Below are 17264 nucleotides of genomic sequence, written 5' to 3' on the forward strand. Positions count from 1 at the left end.
GACTCCAAACAAAAATTGAAAAACAAAATGCATATTTGCAAGACCCAGGATTCGAACCTGGTACCTACGTCATTATGCGCCGTTGTCGTATACTTATGCATGCCAGAAAATATATCCATATTCGCTCTTAGGATAAGCCAGGGAACTAATGGGAAATAATGGGAACAGAAATACCTATCGGGTGTGAAAATGCAGACAGCCGATCTCGAGTACGGAAGAATACAGGATTAACCTCAACACGTGTCAAGAATACGTCACACATCGAATACTGACAACTGCTCTCGGTTTATGCAATGACGCTCGTTTAATATTGGTGTATTGAAGGTTGCAATACACACTATTGCAGGTCTATAATGTGTGGTTCATTTTCGTAGGACACTCACACATTTAAAACCCTGCGTAAAAATGTACTGTATTGATATATAGCCTATCGGTAATCTACCCATAATCACCCACGATGGCCGCGCGACTTAAGCGTTCATCTATTGCGTCGTGGGTCTCGGGTTCGAATCCTGGGTCTGACAAGTATACATATTATTTTTCAATTTGTGTATAAGTCAGAGTATGGACCTAACAGGTTGAGCAAGTGGCTGACATCCATTTCTCGTAAAAAAAAAAAAAAAATCTGTCAATACAAACCTCCACTCTGTGAAGACCTTATGTTCCTATTTGGATCGGACAGGGTCGGAAAAAAAATCTTGTTAGTACCTAACGATACCTACATAATTGCCATAAGTAGAAAAGATGTAGGTAATTTTCACTTAATTATTGATAATTTCCCAGAAAATCGGATATTTTTTATAACAAAAATATTCTGTGTAAGTTGATGCCAGTGTCTGATATGGTTTTACCACAGAACAGATAATACATATAATACCGATAGGCTAAATTCGATACGCCGCATGTTGATGCAGGCTTTTGAATGTGTGAGTGTCCTACGAAAATGAAGCACGCATTATGCACGTGCAATAGTGTGTGTAATACACCAACATTAAATGAGCGTAAATGCATAAACCGAGAGCAGTTTTCAGTATTCGACGTAAAACGTATTCTTGACACGAGTGTAAATTTAACACGGATTTTTCCTTACTCGGGTCGGTCAACTGCTATCGCCTTACCCGTTATGTATTTCAGTTCCCATTATTTCTGAGTTCCCTGGGTTTTACAATAGGATCTAATATCCGATCATATTATATTATTATGTACCCATGTAATACAAACAAAAGTCACGTGAACATTAGGTACTGGTCACTTAGATGTTTTTATATCAACACGCGGGACACCCGTGCTAGCTGTTAATCTGGGGAAGACATTTTTTTATGAATATTTTAACTATGCTGAATTATTATATCATATTACTATTGTTGACAGCTCATAAGTAAGTGCAAAGGTATCAATCAGAATTAGTTCAGTTTTTAATGTCTATTGTATGTATTTTGTGATTTAGTAATGTCTAAAAACTCTAAAATATTATTTACCCACCGGTAATTTTCTCTAACACAGGTAGATACGACCTTTAGTGTTTTTTAATACTTTAAAACAGAGCGTTGGAGTGAAGCTCGGAGCAGGAGCACTGGAGCAATGAGATTTTACCCGGAGCAGGAGAGGAGCCGGAGCACTGAAAATTTGTAGTGCTCAACTGCTCCGGATTTATTTTTTTATTATTAAATTTTCACCTTAAAATCCAATGAAAATTGTATATTTTGACACTTTGCAACACTGGAATTATTTGAAATACGGCAACACTGCCGAGTGATAAATATCCTCACTTTTTTGATAAAAGAGGCAAATAATGAGAGACTATTTGCTGTCGAGTTTGTTTAATAGAGTTAATAATGAAAAAGGCGATTATTTTAAGACTACATATTTTTTTAACATTTGTAAACATAATTATAATACTTATTAAAACTTTTTACCCGGAGCGGAGCCGGAGCAAGTATTAGGTCCCAGAGCGGAGCAGCTCAGCTCTGCTTTAAAATTTAAATAAAGCAAATACCTATGTGCGCAGTTCAATAATTAATTAAGAAAATGTAAAATTATTTATTAGCAATAAGACAACTACTTACCAACTATAATACCACCAAGTGCATAAAAAAAACCTACTGAAACGTTTTTCCTTTTCATATTAATTTACTGAATAAAGGTAAAATCAAATACCTGCATATTTTTTACTTTCTTGGACTAATATGCCCAAGTTCCGTCGGTTATTAATAAAATTGTAGTATTTATACCTCGCTACTTAGTAGGTACATACCCTTTTTTTATGTAATGGGCTCAATCAGTTTTTACATGACAGGTGAAGTACGTTCTACCTGTCTCCGGCACGATGATTTCATTTCAGGAAACAGACATACATACTCAGTTACAACGAGTTGATTGTACAATTTGATTCGTTTGCGTATTAATTACATTTCTATCGACAGATAAGGCGAACGAAAAGTAGGATTATTCGTTTACGCCCCCGCAAATTGACATCACAAATAGATAAACTATAATTAAAAAAAATGATATTGTGTAATTTTGGACAGAACGACTTGTGTTAGGTAAATAGAAACTTACATAGCTCAGTTATTTTGGTCATAATAATATTATATGTATATAATTACAAGATAAAAAGAACTTTTTATATACCTACAACGTTTTTAAATTTTCTGTTGAATTATTATGCTCAATATGCTAAATCTTGTACTTGATATGAAGTAAATAAAAAAACAAACAAATAAGCAAATAAAGAATACTGAAATGTCATTTTGATTTCCATCAGTGTTGCCATATTTTTCTATGCTGATTATAGTACAAAGGCGTACAAATTATAGTATTTCTGAAAAATATATAGTACAGAAACATTTTTCGTCTTAAATCCTTTAAAATTATATTATTTTGGTATATTTGGCGTAAAATTATAGTATTTTACATTTTTCGCGAAATCAAAATTATATTATTGTACTATAATGATAGTACGGTTGGCATCACTGATTTCCATAGTAACGCACGTATATATTAATAATTTTGTTGCTAGGACCACCCACTTAGCAACCAATAATAGTGGATTGGATTACGGATTTCTTCCGAAATAACTTTTTATAGAAAACAGAATTAACTGAAAATGAATTCAATTCTACTTAAAGATGGCTAAACGTATTAAAAGAATGTATTGGCATCGTGTTCTGATATATTCTAAAAGTTTCAAATGTCTAGCTAGTCGGAAAGTTAGTTAAAAATCGATTGCAAGATTTGTACTGGATAAACAACCACCGGATAAATAAGAATACGAGCTAATAAAAACGTTGTGAAATACGTATCTACCTAGTAGTGGTGAAAAGTGGAGGAAGGCTTTTAAGATCCGCCATCCAATCCAAATAGTGCACACTAAACTTCGTCAGTTATACGTAGTTGTTTTCATAGAACCAAAACTACAATTATTTATAGATGATATTGGCTATTTTTTTAAATTCAATTAAACCCTGCGAGGAAACCAAGGCACAATAGACTATAGTCAAAAAATACTCGTCTATGTATAAAATATTTAAAATTATGCAATTAAATCATAGAAAACTTTGGATATTTTATAGATAGAATAATATTTTTTATCTATTATAGATGCTTAATGAATTAAAAAAATGAACCCACAATATGTGTAATATGTATTCGTAATCCAACGAAAACAAATAAGTGTGAATGAAAAAGTGTGCACAATTTTAGCATATCGCCCAAAATATACTAAAACTATTATGGTTCGGTTTAGGCAGGGTTTAATTGATTTTTAAATACTAACCAAAACCATCTGTAAATTTTAAGTAGTTCAATAAAAACAAATACAAAAACAAAGTTTAATGTGCACTATTTAAGGCGGATCTTAACAGCCTACCTCCACCCTTCGTACTGCTACCTACATTAGTAAGAAATTCTATATCTACATTTAAATTTGTTAGTCCATTGAGAATTGTGCATTATTTTACCATATTTACGTAGGCATGTAAATGGCAAGGTGTAAAAACAGACGAGAACAGACAAAAATCGACTACAGACTAAAACCTTGATAATATCAAATGAGAGGTAGACCAATTAAGCTGGGATTAACTACTTACATTTAATATTTTAGACATGTTTTGTTTAATTATTATGCCAAGTCCAAGCCCCAAGATACATCTGTTTCGTGAACAAAATTGAACATTATATAAAAACTGAACGAAAGTTGTATATTAAGTATATCTTACTTTATACAAATTTACAATACATTACTTACTAGGTATGTGCCTAATAGGTTTATCAATCATTTTACAATCTGCTAAAAGATACGATACAGTGTCAATAATGAAACAAAAATAATAATGATAATATGTATCGAGAGTCAGTGTGTTTTTAGAAAATGTCTGTTTTTTCACCATACCGTTTCTGTTTCTTTTCTGATTCATTGATAACCTGTCACTATACGAGTAAAAGGATAATATAGGTACTTAGATAATACTTATATCAGTGAGTGGTGCCAGTACCTATATTAACTGTATAATAATATAAGATCAAGGTAAGTAATTAACTGATTACTAATCACTATGTACCTGGGACAGTGGCGCAGACTACTTGTTTAATGGTAATCAATAAAAAACCAACTCAAAAACTAATAAGTAATAGTAAGTAATAATATCATACTAATAAATCCTGGATTAATATAATGGTAACGCGAAGTTGCTTTCAAATTCAATTTCAATAACAAATTATAAATTCAAAGCGTTCACGACATGACATAAAATAAGTTTTCGCAAATTTTCAAATAAAGTACAGGGCAATGTGAGTACATATATAATACAATAAGTAAGTAATAAAATAAGAAATAAAATACTTAAGAAAAATAAAAGTACATGGAAGCACACAGAATGAACTAGGTTGATAGACGCTATCTTAAAACTTGAAAACAACGTCCACCTAAATTCACCCTCACGTAAGTGGAATAGGTATATCAATATCCGAAGCGATTTAATCAAACATGGTTATTGCTCTCCCAGTTGGCATTACTAATAGCAGGTTAGTTCTGCACCTTCGGAGAACAAACAACGGATGCCCTCGATTCCTAAGACAATTATCAGAGACACACAAGCCAACACCACCAAGAATGGCAGAGTTTCCATTTACGCCGCGTATAAGTCGGAAAATTATTATGTTAGATTATATTCGGTATAGGTAACTGAAATATTTCAGAATTTAACATTTTTTGTTGTTGTACTTATGTTTAGAAACAAGTCTTTATATTTTCTTATATAATACAATAGTTACGATTACAGAGTCCATAACTTCATAGTAGGTATACACAAAGGTGTCGTTAGTTTCTTAACTTGTAATTTAATTACGCCTAGAATGGCCAGCGGATTACGAGTAGGCTTATAATGTCCTGGGTCCCAGGTTCGAATCCTAGATCTGGTAAATACACATCATATTGTTTTTCAATTAGTGTTTGGAGTCAGAGTATGGACCTAATAGGTTGAGCAAGTGGCTATCATCCATTTCTCGTAAAAACAAAAATATGTTAATAAAAACCTCCACTCTACGGAGGCCCATATTATAATCCTATTAGGATCGGACATGGTCAAAATAAAAAAAACTAAGAAGAACTTAATTACTTACGTAAGTAATGAAAAAATATTCGCTTTATTCATGACAATTTTTAAATGGAATTTGTTTAGAAAATTCTCGCGATATCGAATCAACCGCACTAACTTGGGGAAATCATGGAATTTCTTTTTAAAAAGATGTAAGTAAGTACGTATGTATTTTTATTATTAATTTTAACTGTATACATATAAGATCCAAGTGTGTATCTTCATTAGGTATCCATGATGTAATGTAAACTACCTAGGTATTCACTTAAAAAAATCACGTAAAAATTGTGTTATTGTCTGAATGATATAGAAATTGAACAAACCTAGAAATCTATTATTGGTAAGTTGTGACTTGCGGCAAGTTATTATTGACTCAATGAGTTAGTTCGTGTTAAAAAAAAATTAGCTGTCACCTGTTTTGTTGTCGAAAAGGTTATGAAATAGGTAATCCGTGACCATAAACAATATCTATTTGAAAAAGAATGATAATAATTGTCACATTTCCGGTGTAATATTCTTTCAGTATACTTTTGATGAAGTACGTAGTGTACCTAAATATATTATCTTTATTTTTATAAGCTACAGATTCCCAACCTTTTTCGAGTAATGAGCTCTTTTATTATAGCAAATATTTTGCGACCCAACGCCACATTTTATTAGGGCGAAGAAAATACTTGAAAACTCTATGTGTGGATTAACAATAATCATATTTATCTATACACACTTATTATATATGTAGTTTTACATTTACATGTAAATTCGCAATCCACGACATCCTGCTTCAATTATTTAAAGTCTATGATTGTTTACTGTCAAACATTACACATAGCTTTTCGCACAAGATTTGCTACGTTTTTTTAGAAACATTAAGTAGAAGTATGAAGACTAATAATTATTTGATTTTGTTTGTTGAAAATGACCCGAGTCTCATAAATACAATTCATACAAATCCATAAATTTTACAAAACATACGTAAACAAATATAAATATTCAAATGCCGTCAAAAGATGGTCTGTATTTGAGAGTATGTAGGTATGTTATTCAAACATAGTGACACAGATTAAAAATTATTGTTTTGCATGACAATACTTTCCTCTACCTATTTAAGTACCTAGTTGACTACCCCTTATAAAACACCGAGTGACCCCCTCGGGGGCCGCAATTCATGGGTTGGGAACCCGCGATATAAACAGATACACTACCTACCTAACTGAAGTATATGAAAGGATTAAAGTATCTCTATCATTGCCAATATTCTTTGAACCAGGAGAACCCCGTGGTATCGTTAAATGTTAAAACACGAAAGCTAGGACGGATTGTATGAATCAAAATACGTAACCAATAGTATACATACATATTACGTACATTCATTCGTGGTCGAGCTACGTCTCTTAAAATACGATTTTATAAAAATATATAATATATAAACAATCAAATCGATGTTTCATAGATAAAATTATCACAAGCACACAACAAACAATACAGACCGTAAATACGAACTGAAAATTAATACAAAAATGACAGTATTTTACTATAATATAATAAAATATTCATTGAAAATGGTACAAAGTGTGTACCTACTGTATGTCAACAATTTTATTTTGATATCCAGTCAAAATTAACACTGTTTTTCATTCACTTTTTGTACCACAACACTGTCAGTAGTAAGCAGATCTCAATATAAGCACATTATCCAAAATGTCATGTCACAAAAATCGAACTAGTTTTATATGGGCGTAACAAGAGCGTGTCATTAAAACCCGACACACATCATAATAAAGAATGCACAAATCTGAATCAATGATTATTTATTACGGTCTCACTTCAGGAATCGGATCAAAAGAAGGAGAGAAGAAAACGGAATCCGGGCAGATTGTAAACAAGACAGCATTTTATGAGTATAAATCTACGGGATAACTCTGTCATTGTCGGTTTTAGCAAGAAACGTTCACATTTAAGTTATATTCAATGCGTCTTTTTAGATTAAGTCAGATTTCACGTTTTTATTTGAGAAATACTCGCGCGTTTACCGGTAGGATTTTAAATAAACCGGCGATCCACTACGAAGCACGCCGCACGGAGGCTTTTCTGGGACTAAAGATGGGGTACGTTGCTAAAGTATCCGAGCTCTACATCAGGCAAGTTCGATTTTTGTCTCGCTGCGTCTCACTTGCGTGTGCGGGAGGAAGCGAGATATGTAGACTCCCGGACGAATAACAGGGCTGCCACCCATCACACACACCCAACGAAAAAATCCAATTAGACTGTCTTCCTTTCGTTAAAGGGTTCGAATGGTAGTCATATTAATATGTTTATATAATGCCATATCATTTATTGTATCAAACCTTTAAAAATACTATATATCTTAGTTATTATGCCACCTATATATTTTACCGCTACTCATGGAAGCATATTTTATCTAAGAATCCATGTTTTTGCTCCTTTTAACAATTTATTATTGAGTGTCATTCATTATAGAATATTTTCACAAAGTTAATGTTGACTAATTTAACACATTAACTGCTGACTAGATAATTACTTTTCAATTACCACATTTAAATAGCATGCTAATTATATCAAATGACAACCTTAATGGTTACGCGCTGGGTGCGTCTTTAGTCCAATGTATTAATAATATTGTATGACAGACAGCACGTGACAATAACTATAAAAAAAATATTACTGACCTCTTTATAACCACATTACAATTGTACTCAGGTCAGTTTCATCAGCTTTGTTAACTTAGGCCTTGTCTACGTGGCGCGTGTCTCTCCGCGAGTGCATGTGGACACCCCAATGAGATCACCTGTACCTCGACCGCGCGCGAAAGTCATCACAGCGCGAGTGCATGTGGACGGCTCAATGAGCTCACTTGTACCTGGAATACGTATGAGTCAAAACCCGCCATGTGGACAAGGTCAGGGCTACATCACGTGGCGCTGTAACTCGTAGCAAATTGACTGTGGTCGTTCTTGCTTTCAATTGGAACTATTTGTAATCAAACAAGGATCGCGTTATGATACCGCGTCGATTTAGATTTTATACTAATTTATACACCAATTAAACGCCGCTAAGTGTGAATGCTGCTAAAGAATTATAATTAGGTATATTCCATACATTTTATTTACTGATTGTAGTTCATTTTAAATGCTAATTATATTTAATCTAACGCCAATTAGGTTAATAAATAATACAATAACAGATAACACTGAATTGAAGAGCGTTAGAGGAAACGTTTATTTGTAGGTTATAATAACCTTTGTTATTAAATAACATGCCTAACTACCTAATAATAATGACAAACACACTGTGTACATTATTTGGTTAGAGGTAATTTTACCTTTTTTTGAAAGCCCAATAATTATTGCAGTCCAATTAAAAGCCTTTACAACTGCTAACCCTTGCTCCAGCTTCGCACAGAAGCGACTGGAAACGAAGTCTCGCGAGATAGCGCGAACAAACACGAACGGATGCTGCAACGCACGTCAAACGGGCGTGCGATGGTTTTATTTTGTTTTTTGCTTTATTATTATCAAATCCATGTTCTTTGATGACACCTACAATGTCCATGCACCGCTGTTTCTGTTATTGTTTTATTGGCCGCACCTAATTGCCGAGCAGGATTTTATTATAGTATTGGACAAACTTCATAAGTACTTATTAAATAACTCCATTTCCTTTCCATACAGTTATTATCGCTGTAATGTTAATTCGACAACCATGACACTGCCTACAATATCAAATATAATTATTAGAGTTATTCTTTGTAGCCATGTTTAAAAAAATATTTAACGTAAATTCGAATCCACTTTTCAATTTTATATTTTTTCACAAATGTATCAAAGAACGCATGGCTCACACTGACAGGGCACAAGTCTGGGGGCCCAGGCTTAAGAAGGGCCCGGCGTGGCGAATCGACCAGATAAGTGATTTAAACATACATTCACAAATTCTCTCGAATAGTAAAATAAAGTCGCTATTTATCCTTAATAATGTTATTATTTAAAATTATGTGGTTGTACGATAAAATTATTAATTGTGTATCGATACTCGACAATTTTAGTCCATAATTCCAATCGATGAATTAAAATATACACAAAACACTAAATATACACATTGTTTTTACCGCGTACACCATTTGGAAGACGCTACTGTAGAGCGTCACACTGCCTTTATATTTAGCGATAGGTAGGGGGGCCGCTTCAGAATGTGGAGGGCATGAAAGAACGTCTCCCACCCAACTGCAAGAAATGCGTTCTCCAATTCCACTGGTCACTACTCGTAGTAATAAGGGATCCGAGAGTAGATTGTAGAGAGAGTGATATCTATTGGCATTGAAGAGAGGAGGTCGCGAAGCTGTGTGCACTCCTGGTGGAACAACATCATCATAAAAGCCACTGAATTGACAATGACTGAAGCAACAAGATCAGTACAGGATGACTTTAGCTAGATGGTGAGTGATTTTTGGTAACGCCTGTAACTGCAGTAATCACCATCCTCAATAAAGATCCAATGACTATAAAAAGAGGTCATTCTCAACCTCTAGTAAAGCAAATCTATTTAGGTTGATATTTTATTATTCGAAACTCAGAAAAAAATATATTATACAACCTCAATAAAATATTTTATTAGTCCTATGATCGTAAATTTCAACATTACGATTTTTCAGTATTATTTCCTATTGGTTTCTTGTAAGAATCCGATAAGTACGCAAGTATTATATTACATATTATTGTAATTTGTAGGCATGTTTAATATACTGAATATTAAGTTTCGTTCACAATATAGACTTGTTTTTTTTTTGATAATGTTTATGGTTTAAACAAAACAACTACTTAGGTCCATATCTTAGAGCATTTTCATTTGTGCTTAATACCATTGAGTTATTTTATCATTTCGCGATTGCACAATGTTCAGTGTTTTTTTTTTGTGACATAAAAGTAATAAACGGCAGTTTATAATACTGCATACTTCATTGTATTGTTTGTTCTGTCAAAAATAAATACTTAGCACCTTGTAGTAATATGTTCGCGATTTTTATTGACATACCCAGGTTCATGTGTATATATTATTAATTCTGAATAGCTTTGTTTAGGATCATGTGTGAGTAGACTATTAAATCAAAAGTTTCCTATATGGATCTGACTAAAGCATGGCCTATTTAGCCTCATATGGTTTGTCGTAGCTATGCTTTGAATATAAATTGAGTGAAGTCTCTAGACAAAATGCCGCCCCTAGGCAGTGCCAAAATGCCGCCACATTTTTTTATACAGTACTTTTTATCATCCTTTCGTGACTCTAATATCTAAGAAATGTGTTGTATGGATACATTACTAACAAGATATATTCCACTAAATCTAATTTAAATGCCATCTCTGGTTTAATAGACAATATTGCGAGTCTACGGTTTCAGATAGGTACATTAAAAAATACACTTGACAACTTTCAAAACTTATGAGTGACTGGTAGATGTATTCGGATATATTTTAAATTAGGTATACACGTGTCATTGCTGTTCACCAAGAACGTGACGTCCAAGGACAACGGAAGTAAACTAGGCATAGCGAACCCGACAAAAAAATAAAGTCCTTTTCAAACTTTTTTAGTACCTAATTAATACATTTTGTTTCCAACCAGTGAGCTGATTTTTTTAATGGAAAGATATTTCCGTTATTACTAAGTTTAGGTAGCTATTTCTATATATACTTAATGATTCTCCTCGATTTGCCGCCCTTTTGGTAACTGCCGCCCACAAGCGACGCTCAATCTGCCTACCCCCACGGGACGTCACTGAGTGAATTGATAGGACCAACTCCAAAATGACATAGCCTATCAATGAAGGGGTTTTTATAACTCGCCCGATGTCGAATATCATTTATGATGGAGACTTTTAATTAATTGTAATATTATTACTTATTATTATATAATTAGTGTGCCGCCATATCAACATACTTCCTTCGACAAACAGCAGAACACGCTTGCCTCACGAACCGGACTGACATCCCGCCAGGCTTACGACCCGAGAGCGCCCGAACACCTCCGAGTGCAGCCGAATTGGGCGCGCGCGTAGCAACCGGTATACGAGCTTTACGAGTGTACGCGAACAGACGCGGAGCCTTCCGAAAAGCCACGAACAGCTACGAGAGCTTTTCCGATCCACGGCAAAGTGTGGCTGTCACACGACCACTGCGTATTCGGACAGGAGTGCTCTCGATCTTGTCAAGCTTCCAAAACTTTTAAAGGTAGCATTTATTTTGTACTACCAGTATCACGATCAAAAGGTTCCAGGTTGAATAACCCGGATATAGGTATCGAATTATACATACATAGATAATACGTAATGAATTTCCAGTAATCAAAATATACCTATTAAGTGCGGTGGTATCACATTACGAGCTAACGATCAGAGGGTGGTGCTATAATACTATATGATGACTTTATCCAGCAGTGGAAACAACTTTATCAATAAAGAATACCATAGTATTTTAATAATATGGTTTTTTATTTATAACTTACTTGAACTTACTAATAATTTTTAATTAACTTTTTTATGAAGTTATACTTCTTTAGGCGCGTTTGGAAAATCAGATCAGAGTGTATTTTTGGCGTGTGACATGTAACACATAATTTATTTTTTCACACGAAAAAAAATGCACTCGATTGGATTTGAACCACGATTGTTCTGTTATCAGCCGAACGCACTACGTTTACACCACAGTATGATAATGCAATCGTGACGATTATACAGTATAATACTATAGTTTAGAATTGTTCCGTTGCCTTGGCAGCGAATTTATTATTGTCGGCCATTTGCAATTCCTTACGTAAACAAACTATTAAACGTCATAGGTGGCAGTTGTTACTTTATAAATAAAAACAACGATAAATAATTATGTAATTTAGTAATATATTTAGAAATAAACCAACGGCGTTCTAATAAGCGGTCCTTTTTCTTGAGTGCGTAATTTAACAAGATAATTAAGAGCTAGTCGAAGATTCTAGGTTATCACAGGTTTTGTATTTGTTTTGTTACGCAAAAGAAGTATAACTTCTAACGCGCGTACATAAGTACACGCACCGATATTTTTTTTTATTCAACGATTAATTCACAAGATGAATGTTACATTCTAATTATTGAACATACATATTCTTAAAAACACTCCTGAGAAAATATATTAAAACGAATAGAAAAAATCTTTTTGACAAAAGAGTAAGTAAAGACAGGAATCAAACCAATCAAATCTCCATCTCTCGCATATCGCGCCCACTCTCATTGTCCACTATGCTAAAGGCGTTATACTTAATTACGACACATTTTAACTATTGGCTTTTTAATACTCACTGAAGCGCTTCCCAAATTGAGCTACTTATTGGCGATCGGATTTTATATTTTAATCAAAGTAGGTATAACTTAGCCGGCTCGCACATCACAACTCGCCTTGTGTGCCTGACGGCCATAAATCAAAACCTCCGAGTCTGCCGGCGAATGTTGCATGATCACAACCTCGCACATCTGCCTAGAGCTGCTAGCTCTAGCTCTGCCAAACGCGGCGACAGTCTGGAGAGAAATGACCGATCCGCCAATTGTGCGCTTGCGCGGAGTCGACTTTTTTTAGTTACAACATGCAGGCTGTAGCAAATGCGACATGTTGCATCTGCGGATCGTCTCGCGTCGCAGTAGCATCGGCCAATCTGCGAAGCTCCATTTGATAACGTTTGTTTCTTGGTTTACGATGACGTCACATCGACGAATTCGTCGTAAGACGCATGCGGCGAGTTCTGATGTGCGATCCCTCTTACTTGAACTTGCTAATAATTTTATTCCAGTATTTTTTATTCAACGAATAATTTTTATTTGTTTTCCTTGAATTAAGAATACATATTACAGATGGTGCTCGTTAGAATTTAAAATTCATTAAGCCTTGCCGAAACCAAACCATAATCGACAAAAACTATTCTTATATCTGTAAAATATCTAAAAGTACGTACCTATTAGAATGGAATATTTTTAGATATTTTATAATTATATAAACGAATATTTGTTGGCTATTATTTACTATGGCTTGGATTAAGCGGGTGTAATTGAGTTTTAAAGACTAACAAACACTTTAATTAGTTGTATTTAGTTCAATGAAAACAAATATGTTTAACTGGCAAAGCTTAGTGTGCACTATTTATTTCGGATCCTAACAGCCTACCCTTCGCCACTGGTGGGTACCCATTTATGTAGAATTTATAATCTCATATATAACTTTTGATTTAGTCACCTCGGTCATGGGTGCACTTATATTAGTCATCAGTACCAACCCTAATTAATATAGCTACATGAATATTCACAAAGTGTTTAAGGCTAAGCTCGTAAAGGTCAGAACTAAATGCGTTTCACAGTTTGAGGGACTATTTCACGACGTATTTTATTGTTTATCTTGGTGTTTAGGTCAAGATAAATACAGGTACGGTGCTCCTACCTGCTTACGTGTATATGTGCTTTCTTTGATTCAAGCTAGCCATACATTCTCACGAATGCCGAGAAAATCATGAATGCGTGGTTCTACATTGAAAGGCAAATATTTACGACTATCGTTGTGAATTTTGAGGTTATCTGATTAGGAGCTACATTCTACATCGTTGATTTGATGTTCTTTTGGCTTTGACAAAGGTACCTACCATTTTCATTTTTAAATAAGCATTTATTCCATTTCAATTCAACCACATTCTACCGCACCAAAAGGCCGCCAAATATCATCCCATCCACATGGTGTTTTATAGGGGTACCATGTCAGGTATTACCCAAACCGGTTAACCGCATTTTTACAAAATCACCGGTCATTTTTTATTTCCTATATATGGACCAAAGAGACAAAAATATAACGAGTAAAATTATAACCAATAACGTGGCGGGTAACCATATTCTACTTCCTTTTTTTGTGATTTTACCGAGGCTTTGACTGCGACTCGCTGTCATATCGCCTATTCTCTTCTAGAAGGGGATCCGTCGATCAGGTCCTCACTCATATTCTGTTAAATAACTTAACAATTTTGCCTAGCTCTTCCGTCTTACCCACCGCCAGGACACCTTTCAATTCGTCGACATTCTCATAAATATCCGCAATTCGCAGCTGTACTCTGTGAAGTTCATATTTAGGGCATTGTAATGCTATATGTACAATGTCCTCTAAAACATGATATTCATCGCAGAGTTGCGATTCCTTCTTCCCATGAGGACATCAAATCTTTTGCCCATTGTGTGCCCTGTTCTTAGCCTCAGTATTAACTTAAGATCATTCCTCGTCAAAGGAGACAAACCAGGACACCTCTCGTGGTGATAGTAGAATAGACTTACTCCATTTCCCCTTTTCTAATGATGCCCTATGGTGAAAATCTATCCAATTACTTTGGCCCATTTTCTTTATAGCCTCATTCCAGTCCAGGTTTTCTGGTATCCACTGATATGATTCTTCTTCCTTAAAATTACCATTTTCGATCATAAGAGGAGAATATAGGGCCCTACACAGAGTGAACCTTAGCGTTTTTCCAAGTATGCTGGCCAGGGAGCAGACTAATTATTTGGCAACCATGGGGTCATTTTTCAGATACAAATTCCAATAAATTCTTTTCTAATTGTAATTTCTTTCATTCCTACATACCAGTGTCGAAAGTTGTACCATAATAGGATAGAGGTCAGCTGTGGAGATCCAATAAACGTAACGCACACTTTGTCAGTCATATGGCCCCCACATCCTGAAGTGGTCCCCCAGGCTAGGATCTTTGGCGGGCCCCCCTACCTATCGCTAATGTAAATTATAGGAAGGTACATACTTAGGTACCTAAATAATTTATCCAACTATTTTTGTCAGACATTCGCGAGTTTTGAAAGTTGTCAGGTGTATTTTTAAATATATCTGAAACCGTGGACTCGCAATATTGTCTACTGAAGTAGAGATGACATTTAAATTAAGTTTTGTGGTATATATTTTGTTAATAATGTGTTTCTTAGATATTGAAGTCATCAAAGGATAATAAAAAATACTGTATAATGGGGTGGAATTTTGACGCTGCCTAGGGGCGGCATTTAGTCTAGGGTCGTCACTGCAGGTATTTATTTATACGACGTATGTAGAGTGAATAAGAACTTTGATGTTTTTGGTATATCAATTGTCTATCATACATTATTTTAGATATTTTATAAATAGAAGAATATTGGTATTGTCTTTTATCCATTATGATTTGGTTTAGGCAGGTGAATTGAATTGATTTTTTTTGTCGGGTTCGCGATATCTAGTTTACTTCCGTTGTCATTGATGACCAGCAATGATATTTGCGAATTATATTTGAATTATAGCTGGGTAAATACTTACATAATTAATTTTTCCAAATATTTTTGCCAGTCACTCGCGAGTTCTTAAAGTTGTCAAGTGTATTTTTAAATGCATCTGAAATCGTGGACTTGCAATATTGTCTATTGGAGAGATGGTATTTTAATTAGATTTAGTGTTGTATATATTTTGTTAGTAATGTATCCATACACATGTACTTTGTAGTCATGAAAGGATGAAAAAAAATACACTCTGACCTGTTTTCCCAAACGCGCCAAAAGAAGTATAACTTCAGAAATACGGTATAAAAATGGGGTGGCATTTTGGTGCTTCCTAGGGGCGGCATTTTGTCTAGGGACGTCACTGCATGTTGGTATACCTACATTGTAATAATGCAATCAATAACACATAAATCATTTAATAGATATACTTATTATTTCAGTTCTGTCTAAACAAGTTTATTAATACTATGGTTCACACGCAAAAAGGAAGTGATTTAAGCGGTATCAGGTCAAGTCTACATTTAACGGCGATCATGACGTGTTTATAACTCATTATAAATGTATAAGCTTTCATGGTGTGTTGTCAGTTATGTTTATTGATTCATTTCTAATATATATGTATACTTGCACCAATGACACATTGAAACATTTACTACTGTCAAAGCTTCGTGTTCGTTATTATTAAATATTATATGTGGCAATAAATATGATATATTTTATAATATAGTAAATATTAATTATATACATTGCTATATCAATGCAACTAATTATAAATCGAATAATTATTTTAAGTAACATACCGTATATTAAGTTACGCCGAATGTGCAAAATTGACTATTATATAAAATGGGAAAATTTTTGGCTAATTCATGTAATAGTCAAGCCCGTTGCCTTATTCATGAATTAGGTAAATTATTATCTACCGAGTGCATGAATTCGCCAGGGTATGGAATTCTTAAACTGTCAACATGACAGTAGAAAAAGTAAATTTAATACGGATGGTTTTATTAATTATAATTGGACATAATATAATATTATTATTATTAGGTTAGGTTAGGTTAGGTTTTGTAATTCTGAAGTCAAGTGAATGTCCATTTAGAGGTTAGCTAACAAGTGTCAATAAACTATCAAATCATACTATCACAAACAAACAATCTACCATTGCACGATTGATACCCAAGCACGAATCAAATCGCGAAAATACCTTTTAATAAAATTCTTCCGTTATTGTATTATAGTTCTAAATTTTTTTTGGACATAGTAAATGGATATGAACGTCATTGTAGCTATTGATTGGTATATTTTTATATAATCAATGACATTTGACACATTTGGTTAGTTTGATTAGTTGC

This window comes from Rhyacophila brunnea, unplaced genomic scaffold (genome assembly GCF_057557595.1).
Source record: "Rhyacophila brunnea isolate RB1 unplaced genomic scaffold, BYU_Rbru_1.0 scaffold_4, whole genome shotgun sequence".
Lineage (NCBI taxonomy): Eukaryota > Metazoa > Arthropoda > Insecta > Trichoptera > Rhyacophilidae > Rhyacophila > Rhyacophila brunnea.